The sequence below is a fragment of the Delphinapterus leucas genome, unplaced genomic scaffold, assembly GCF_059928025.1.
Source record: "Delphinapterus leucas isolate spDelLeu-1000000601 "Yukka" unplaced genomic scaffold, BTC_Dleu_Yukka2 spDelLeu_asBTCV2_sq31, whole genome shotgun sequence".
Lineage (NCBI taxonomy): Eukaryota > Metazoa > Chordata > Mammalia > Artiodactyla > Monodontidae > Delphinapterus > Delphinapterus leucas.
In genome coordinates this window covers 13,943,470-13,953,391 of record NW_028322240.1, presented here as the reverse complement: position 1 = coordinate 13,953,391, position 9,922 = coordinate 13,943,470, and the positions used below count along the sequence as shown (strand labels likewise).

Below are 9,922 nucleotides of genomic sequence, written 5' to 3'. Positions count from 1 at the left end.
AAGGGACTTTAGAAATTAGCTAACCCAGCAAATATATAATATTCATCTTCCCCCTACCCAATCCTGTGCCCATAGCAATGCAGACATCACTAATTGATGGCAGTGTTCTCTCCAGAAAAGCCTAAATGCAGCCTCAGAATCCTTTAATACTTAGTGGTCCAAGCAGTATGGAGTTGGCCATAGACTCCAACCAGAACCTTTAACTTTTAGCTTATTTCTCTTCACATGGTTCCTTCCTGGGTCTGAGGGAATGGGGAACTTGAGGATCCTGCCTGGGAGATATTGGAGCTTCTGTTTTTATTGGATGTTAATAGGGGCAACCAAAGTCTTGGACAGGATGCTAGATTAAAGATACGAAGTCAAGTTCTGGTCTTGATGTTGCCACAAAGGAGCTGAGTGATCTTAGGCAAGTCGTAACCTCCTTGGATCTCAGTTTGCCTCATCTGTAAAATAAAGGGCTTGAGAGGGGACCACATGATTGCTATGGACCTTCTTTCAGAAGTATGGCTTTGAGATGTTTTGGTATGTCGAGATATGTCACGGAGATATATGTTTCTTGCTCCTAGGAGGCAGTGTCTATATGCCCTATATCACCAAGGGCAGATGTGTGACAATCATGCTGCCACTTCCCACTGCCATGCCTGTAGCTTATATTGGCAATGTGGACCCCATGTGGACTCAATCTTAGAATCCTCTTCTCAATCTTGAGAATCCTCTTCATCCTTTTTGGTGGGGTGGGGGAGTCTAGGCAGCCACTACCAATTGATTAAAGTTTGTGAGGCAAATAAAAACTATTTGCCATCTGTTATGGGCTGAATCGTGTCCCTCCAAAATATTCATGTTGAAGTCCCAAGTACCTCATAATGTATTTGGAGAGAGGGTCTTTACAGAGGTGGTTAAGTTAAAATGAGGTCATTAGGAAGAGCCCTAATCCAATACGACTGGTCTCCTTATAAGAACAGATAACTCGGACAGAAATACGTACGGAGGGAAGATGATGAAGATGCCAGGAAGGGATGATCATCTACAAGCCAAGGAGAAAGGCCTGGAACAGATCCTTCCCTCATGGTCTTCAGAAGAACGTCACCTCCTTGATCTTGGACTTGTAGCCTCCAGAACTATAAGAAAATAAATCTCAGTTGCCGAAGTCACCCACTCTAGGGTATCTTGTTAGGGCAGCCCTAGCAGACTCATATATGGTCACTTGCCTACATGGAGTCTGGCAGGAAAGATGCAAACAAAAATACAAAATTGTGAGAGCAGTTCACTTTGCCCTCATTCACCTTGTAAAGGCTGGCCTTGAAGACCTGATAGGGTTTTATTGTCAAGGAGCCAGGAAAGTAAAACTTGGAGAGATATTCCCCTAATTCTATGGCCTTGGGTGAGTCCTTAAACTTCTCTGGACCCCATGTCCTCATCTGTAGAGTGAGACATTTAGATTGGAGCAGATGTCTTCAAAATACTTTATTCAAACAAAATCTTAGGCAGGGGCTTCCCAGGTGGCACAGTGGTTGAGTCCGCCTGCCGATGCAGGGGACGCGGGTTCGTGCCCCGGTCTGGGAGGATCCCACATGCTGCGGAGCGGCTGGGCCCGTGAGCCATGGCCGCTGAGCCTGCGCGTCCGGAGCCTGTGCTCCACAACGGGAGAGGCCACAGCAGTGAGAGGCCCACGTACCGCAAAAAAAAAAAAATCTTAGGCAGAAACCAAAGAAGTAAAACCTGGATAAACATGAAGCTGTTTGGATAGAGGTGGAAGTGGGGGACCTGGGACTGTCTTCTTTCCTCTATCCCCTGGATCCTTAGCACAGCTAGGATTACAAAGGCCCCATCCCAGATCAGAGGTTCTGCAAAGTCAGGAGTCTAACATCTGAGTCCATTGGACTGTGGGACCCTGGGGAGAGGAGCTGTCTCTTAATTAACTTAGCATAGTGCCAGGTTCACAGCAGGTACTCAATAAATGTGAAAAGAAGGGAGGAAATGAAATGATAGAAAAAAAGGAAGAGAAGAAAATATTGCTACAGAGTTCTAGAGGGGGCCTGAGCCATTCAGATATCCTCAGGATGTTCTTTTTCGTTTTGCTTTGACCTAGAACTTTCTTGCCTTTTCTAGAAACTAAGGCCACAAACTGAAACTCAGTCAGGCACTGGAGAAGTAGAGGTGATTGGAAATGGACTTAAATCTCCAACGAGGCCAAAGGGTTAAATCGCTGTTTCAGACCAATTGGGGATTGATTGGCTGAGAGTTAAAAAGGGAAGTTGGGAACTGGTTGGGAGCTGGGGAGGCGGGTTTTCTTCTGGGCTGCTTGCTAAGGGTTTGGCATTTCACCTGCTAGATGGCGCTGTCCTCTAAGGAAAGACGCCAGCTCTGCTCTAACGGGGCTCAGTCAAGGAAACAGGAACAACTGAAGTTGAAAAGAATTGATGGGCAAGAGGCAGAGGGGATGGAGGATAGCCCTTTCTGCAGCAGCAGCATCTCCTTTTGTGGTGGCTCTGGTTCCCTTTATAGATCTTATTTTTCAGCGTGTGTGTTCATATACCACACCTGAAAAGTCACAGGGCCTTTTGCTCTGAACAAAAGTGAATAAGAAATGTGTGTGTGTGTGTGTGTGTGTGTGTGTTTTGTGAGGAAGGGACAGGGAAGGTCACTGAGCCTACAACTTATAAATGACATGCCCCAGCCCTGGTGTTTGGCCTTGACTTAAATGAGATCAGTGGGAAAAAGAAACAGTCAGTCCTTTCTCCATGCTGCCTGCCAAGCTGGACGCCTCAGACTCCTTGAGCTTTACTCCAAAGCCTCTAGCTCAGCTCCAAATTGCGGGGGCATACTGCTTGTAGGGACTGAGGCTCCCTCTCCCCGGGCACTGTTAGTGTTAGGCTGATGTGCTGGCTCTGGGTCTGCTGAAATCAGGGATGTGGCCTGCAACTACTCCCACTCTATCAGCAGCCAGAAGGAAGGAAAACAAAGATAAGGGCTGTGGGGATGGAACCAGCAGGGGACCTAAGAGGAGGGACGGGAGGGTTGAGGAAAGACAGGGGACAAGGGAACAAAGAACAGAGGTGAAGGGTGAAGGGGATGGGGGTGGTGGTGAGAGAGGGACACGTAGGACCAGGTGTCCAGAAAGAAAGGAAAGGGCCATGCAGGGGAGCCAGTGGAGGAGAGAGGATGGACCAGTGGAGGAAATGAGAAGACCAGGAAGCTGGAGTGGAGCTTTCAAGTCGGTGCTGAAGCCAGGAAACTTAAAAGGCAGGGGAGGGAGGTTCTGTCAGGAAAACAGGAAAACAGAGGAAGAGGAAGCCTAGTAATTAGAGAAAACCTGACCAAGGGCCCAAAAGGAGAGGAAAACCCCTGTGACGGGGAGGTTGCAGAAAAGCAAGGCAGCAGGTAGTGGTAGCAAGCTTTGAAGCAGGAGGGTGGAAGCAACGGAGGCAGAGAGCAGTGCTGGGAAGGAGAAAAAGAACGAGGAGATGGAATGCGCAAAACCCAGCACGGTGGAGAGCAAGGGAACTGGGAAGGAACCAGTAAAAGAATGCTAACCTTATGGTCGTAAAAACCAGAATGTGTGTATTTTGGCCTGCGGCCATGGTCCAGGAGACACAGCGTGGCTTTTAAGCAAGTCGTGGAGTGGTTGTGTCCACACGTTAGTAGCTTGTCCTGGTCTGCTGCTTTGAAATGCAGCTGCTCTGAGTTGCCCACTTGTTGGCTGGTAGCCTGTTACTGGGGACATCAGATGAAACCCACTCTCCACACCTAAGGTATCCCTGCTCAATTTATGGTGCTCTAAGTTCAGAGGCACCAACTTTTCTTCCAGGGCAGTCGCTGCCCTTTGCAGGCCAAGAGATGAGATGTGTATTCTGCGGGGTGACCTGCTCGCTGTCTCTTGAATCAGTGGTCCCTTGGAGGATGTTTCTCGGTGGGACTGGTGCAGAGGCTCTGGAAAGGCAGAGGGGGTGATATGTTAAAGGTAATACAGGATGGAGGTTAAGGGAAGGGACCCTGGAGTCTGATAACCACAATTTGGTTCCTTGTTTTACCATTTTACTGTATAAACTAGCATATATTTCTTAGCCTCTCTGAGCCTCAATTACTCATCTGTAAAATTGGGCTCATAATTATACCTAACTCATAGGGTTCTGATGAATCTTAAATGAGATAATCTGTGGGGCTAGCAGAGTGGCTAGATCATATAGATGCTCATTAAATGTTAGCTGTTCTTTTTATTATGGTTTAAAGACCAGATAACTCTGTGTGTGTGTGTGTGTGTGTGTGTGTGTGTGTGTGTGTGTATGTATGTGTGTGTTTGGGGGGGATCAGTCCTTGAATGAAGAGTAAGGGGCTTAGATTTTTTTAAAATTTTATTTAATTTATTTTTTTATACTGCAGGTTCTTATTAGTTATCCATTTTATACATATTAATGTATATATGTCAATCCCAATCTCCCAAATCATCCCAACACCACCACCCCCCTGCCAATTACCCCCTTGGTGTCCATACGTTTGTTCTCTACATCTGTGTCTCTATTTCTGCCCCGCAAACCGGTTCATCAGTACCGTTTTTCTAGGTTCTACATATATGCGTTAATATACGGTATTTGTTTTTCTCTTTCGGACTTACTTCACTCTGTATGACAGTCTCTAGTTCCATCCACGTCTCTACAAATGACCCAATTTCATTCCTTTTTATGACTGAGTAATATTCCATTGTATATATGTACCACATCTTCTTTATTCATTCATCTGTCGATGGACACTTAGGTTGCTTCCATGACCTGGCTATTTTAAATAGTGCTGCAATGAACATTGGGGTGCATGTGTCTTTTTGAATGATGGTTTTCTCTGGGTATATGCCCAGTAGTGGGACTGCTGGGTCATATGGTAATTCTATTTTTAGTTTTTTAAGGAATCTCCATACTGTTCTCCATAGGGGCTGTATCAATTTACATTCCCACCAACAGTGCAAGACGGTTTCCTTTTCTCCACACCCTCTCCAGCATTTGTTGTTTGTAGATTTTCTGATGATGAAGAGGCTTAGATTTGAAGGCAAGAGAACGATCTGTGCAAATCATTGTTTGTGAAAATAGATCCAGCAGTGACATATGGCTCCTTTGGGGAATAGGAGAGACCATTTTGGTGACCAGAGCATACATGAGATAGTGGGTGCCCAGACTAGGGATGGGAGTGGTGCTGAAAAAAATGTAAAGGGTATTTTGAGAGGCAGCCCAAACCCCAAAACCTTTATGATTGGATGGACAGGTGGTGGGAGAGGGACATTTTAAGCGTGACTCCCAAGGTTTGGGGGCCTAGAACAGGGGTCAGTGGGAGCTCTCAAGCTAAGAATGATTTTTTACATTTTTAAAGGATTGTTAAAAAAAAAACAAAGAAGAACTCATGACAGAGAAAGGATGTGGTCTGCAAAGCCTAAAATATTTCCTATTTAGCCCTTTATGGAAAGAGTTACCCTATCTCTGGCCCAGCCCATGGTATCAGAAGATGACTTTGCCCCAGAAATCAGGAAGCCTGGAGAGGTACAATGTCCCCCAGAAAATTAGAGCGTTGGGACTAAAGCTGAAGCGAGGTTTGTGTGAAAAATATACAAATTTGGGTCATATATTCATTCCACAAATATCTTTTGAATGTGGCTCAGGAGATTGACAGACCTGGTTGAATCCTGGCTCCATCTTCCTACCTGTCACCTTCACCAAGTTATGAATGTCTGTGTGTCTCACTTTTTTCCACTTGTAAAATGTGGATGACAATTATACTTACCTCCTGGAATTTTTTTTGGAAGATTAAATGTGATAAGACATGTAAAGCCTTTAGGCAGTGTCCGGCACACACTGCATAATAAATATTAACTTTTATTGTTATTGGGAACCTAGAAGCCCGGAGATGGAAATGAACATGGCATGTGCTAACAACAGGAAGAGGGTGAACTGGTTTGATAAATAACAGTAAGCAAATATCACTTGCCATTATTATTATCATCAATATCATCACTCTTTTCCTGTTGTTAGAACTTGGGGTCTGGTCTTGGGACCTCAGTGTTCTCATTCGTAAAGCATGAGGTTTGCTAAGATCCCTTCCAGCTCTGTCTTTTTAATTTTTTGTCAATTCCTTGGTCCTTCCCCATTTCACTTTCTCCCTTCCCTCTGTGCAATTACAAACACACTTAACTCTCCTTGACATTTCTGACAGCCAGGTCATCTCTTCCCCATCCTCTTTAAAAATCCTGATCATGTAAGAGCTGATTCTGTTTTCCCTCCATTCCCAGTGAGCTCTTCGTTTTGCAGCCCCTCCCGCTTCGGGCATTTCCAACAAAAGAGTCTGGTCATTTTTCATGCAGTATCAGCCAAACGTCAGCCTCTGAAGCATTTGTCCTTGATTCTCTGAGTGTCGGAAGTTCTCCGTCTTCCCACTAGGACTTTCTGAGAGCATGGAGTGGATCCCAGAATTTCTAATCCTCCCTGCTGCAACTGAGCCTCTTCCCACACTTTGAGAAAAAGGATTGGGAAAAAAATGCCCGTGGAGGAGTAAGGCCTGGCCGGCTCGCTGCTGCGCGGGGTTTGTGCTGGCCGGCAGCTGTGCCCCGGTGGTTACCTACTGCTGCTTTGAGAGGCCAGTCGGGGGAGAGAGATTAGGGCCATCAAGATAAGGCAGAGAATATTCAAACTGGAGGCAAAAAGGGGCTTGTTTTTCCAATAGTAAGTAATCAGGGAACGGGAGGAGGTAATTTGCAAATTAGGAAAGTGAACAAAGAACATAAAATTAACTTTATAGCAAAGAGGAGCACAGTCTGTTTGAAGAAATAAACCTCCATAAAGCATTATTGTTGATAAAATCAGACTGTTTATTTAAACTAAATAGGAAATATGACCAAATCAGGGTGAGGAGGGGGGTTCAGTGGAAGCTGGGGTTGAAACTTCAGGAGGGGATGGAAGGCTGGTTTGGGCTTGAGAGACCTGATGTGGCATGGTGTGTGTGTGTGTGTGTGTGTGTGTGTGGATGTGTGTGTATGCACGTGCATGTGTGTTGAGGGAGAGATGTAGTATTAAAGCAAGGATGGCATAGATAAGAGGAATGTGCCTTTCCAAGTCACCTAAACTGCCTTCATTTTGGGATTGCCTTTATTTCAGTGGATAAGAACAGATACTACACTTGATCTTAGCCAAAAGGCCAGGAAGTGATAAGATTATCTTTATTTTAAAAGTGGCCCTGACTTCCAAGCACTGGTAGACAGCACATATGCTCTTGCACACAGCCAGTCCCAACCCTACCTTCTCCTATTTTTAATTCTCAAATACCCACCTGAAACACCAGTAACTCTCCCTGTGAACACCAGTACTGACCTAGGTACCAAAGTCCAGGAATTCCAAGGTCATGCCTTTGATCCCAAGGAGGTTTGGGCAGGGCTTCTCTCCCCTTTATCACAGACAGGTTGGCCAAATTAAGGTAATACCCCTGCAGCGGGCAGTGAGAAATCCACCTCTGTGCTGTTAGCTGCCCTATAGTTCTCTGCACTGAGCCTTCCTGACCCCACATGGACTAGGAGGGAACACTTATATGGTTTTTGTTGTCTTTGACTTGCTGAGGAAGGACTCTTCCCAAGGACCGAGTTGCAGAGAAGCATCCCTGTGTAGCAGTGTGTACAAGTCTTCATTTCCCCCTCTAGGTCCATTATCCTCTTTTGTCCGTCTTGCTCTGACCCCTGGAAGCCACAGCCTGGGAATTCCCTATTTTCTGGCTTTCTGGATGGTCCAGCTTATGAGAGGCACCTTATGAGAGGCTGGAGGAGAGAGAGAGGGCAGGCTGCAGACTGGCAGTGGCTTTCTCTTCTGAAGTCCAGAGCTCTCGAACTATAGCTTAAGGCTCAGCTACGGGTTTCTCTGGGTTCGGGGCATTAGCCTTGTCCCTTCAGGCACAGAGGTGGTCCTGGCCCCCCTGCAGCTGCTGCACCTGGACTGCATCACCAGCCTTTGTTGGCTTCCTTTAAATGTGTCCTTGCTTTTAACAATCTTTTCATTATGCTCTCCTCTAATACTCCTACTTGAGTGTGCCATTCTTGTAGGACCCTGGTGGATACAAGTGATTGCAAGTTCTTGTCTGCAAATGAGAAAGCCTGGGTCATTGTAGGTCATTGGGCAAGTTGCTTCTCCGTACTCACCTCAGGTTCTTCATCTGTGAAATGGGCATGATGGTGAGGTCATCTTTCAGCTAAAACATGCTAAGATTCTGTTTCCGCTAGTGGTGTAGTGGGCAGGGCTTTGGAGGAAAGAGAAAGATAGGTTTGAATCCTGGTTTTGACACTTACTAGGTGTGTGGCCTTGGCCAAGTCTTAATCTCTTTGAATCTTTGTTTTCATCATCAGTAAAACAGGGAAGATAACCCTTTCCTTGCAAGTTGAGGGGGAGGGTTAAAATTACATGTATGGAGGCAATTAAAGCAGTTCTCATGATACAGAAGGCATCCAATCCACGTGAGAGCCTTTCTCTTCTTTCCAGGCTATCTTGAAGGGAAAATGCCTGAGCACGAGGGGAAAGAAGTTTGTAGCTTCTGGAGGTTCCCATTCTTTTTACCTCTAAGTCTGTTTATTTATATTTGCTGACATCTCAGGTTACAGACTCCCATTCATTTATCCTTTCCAATCTGTCTAGTCCTTGAAGATTTCTCCCTGGAACCATTCCTTTAAAAGGAGGGCAGGCCTGTGGTTAGCTGGAAGGAGGGAACCAGAAGAAGCAGACCCTGGGCACCAGGCCACTCTCTAGCCTGGCGTTCTGACCAGAACAGGGATTTCTTTCAGTTCAGAGCTCTCTGGGACAGCTGACACATTTCAGGGACCTTCCTTTTCCTTCTTTATGCAGATGTCACCTTTATAACTGAAGGGCTGGGACTCTTAATTTTTCATCGTAATTGCTTATACCTAGATTTTAGGACAAAATGAGCTCTCAACCAACCCAATCCGTAGTCCTGCACAACCCCAAACTTGCCATGATTTTTTTTTTTTTTTTTTTGCGGTACGCGGGCCTCTCACTGTTGTGGCTTCTCCCGTTGCGGAGCACAGGCTCTGGACGCGCAGGCTCAGCGGCCACGGCTCACGGGCCTTGCCACTCCGCGGCATGTGGGATCTTCCCGGACCGGGGCACGAACCCGTGTCCCCTGAATCAGCAGGCGGACCCTTAACCACTGCACCACCAGGGAAGCCCTTGCCATGATTTTTGTATAGAGATTTTTTAAAAAGTGTATACAGTGGAACTTTTGAAATTTTTGCTTGAAGTTTCAGTATTTAAATGTGTGCCCCACCACAGATAGATCCAGATGTGGACAAAGCTGTGAGTGAAAGGAAGTTTATCTGTAGTTTCTTCCATTCATTCTCAGTGTTCACTTTTTTCATTTCAGCATCTCAGTCTCCAGACACTCAACATCTATAACTGCCCATAGTTGACCAGAGATCCTCTGGCCAGGATCTTTTCCAGGATCAAATAGACCCTTGTAATTCTGCCCTTATTGAATATAAACTTACATATCTTCGGTCTGCCAATAGCCACTGAGTGCTTTCAAGTATATGATAATTTGACCCATTCTTCTGTCTATCCATCCATTCATCTACCCGCCAACTTAACCAGCCAATTGACAAATATTGGTTGGGAGCCTCTTATGCACAAAATGTGGTAGGCTTTCTATAATAATTTTGTAAAAGTGTTAGTCACTGTTCCAGACTTAAGAAATATAGAGTATATTAGCAGACTCAAAACAAATAAAGGTAAAATGTTCACTCACAATACCAATGCAAGCAAGGGCTAAGTGTCCACTAGTATTGGGGAAAGCTACCAGAGAAGGTATGGGAGCAGGGGAAATGGGAAAAAAGTAGGACATAGAATTCTAAAAGTAGACCTGTTTGGGTGGACTGGAGCATTTGAATAAGTAGCTG

General features: G+C 45.5%; 1 pseudogene; it reads right to left on the bottom strand.

The window, feature by feature from the left end:
* Positions 1–7,051: 7,051 nt before the first annotated feature.
* On the bottom strand, positions 7,052–7,182 carry LOC115803340 (U2 spliceosomal RNA; annotated as a pseudogene).
* Between the last annotated feature and the right edge of the window lie 2,740 nt (positions 7,183–9,922).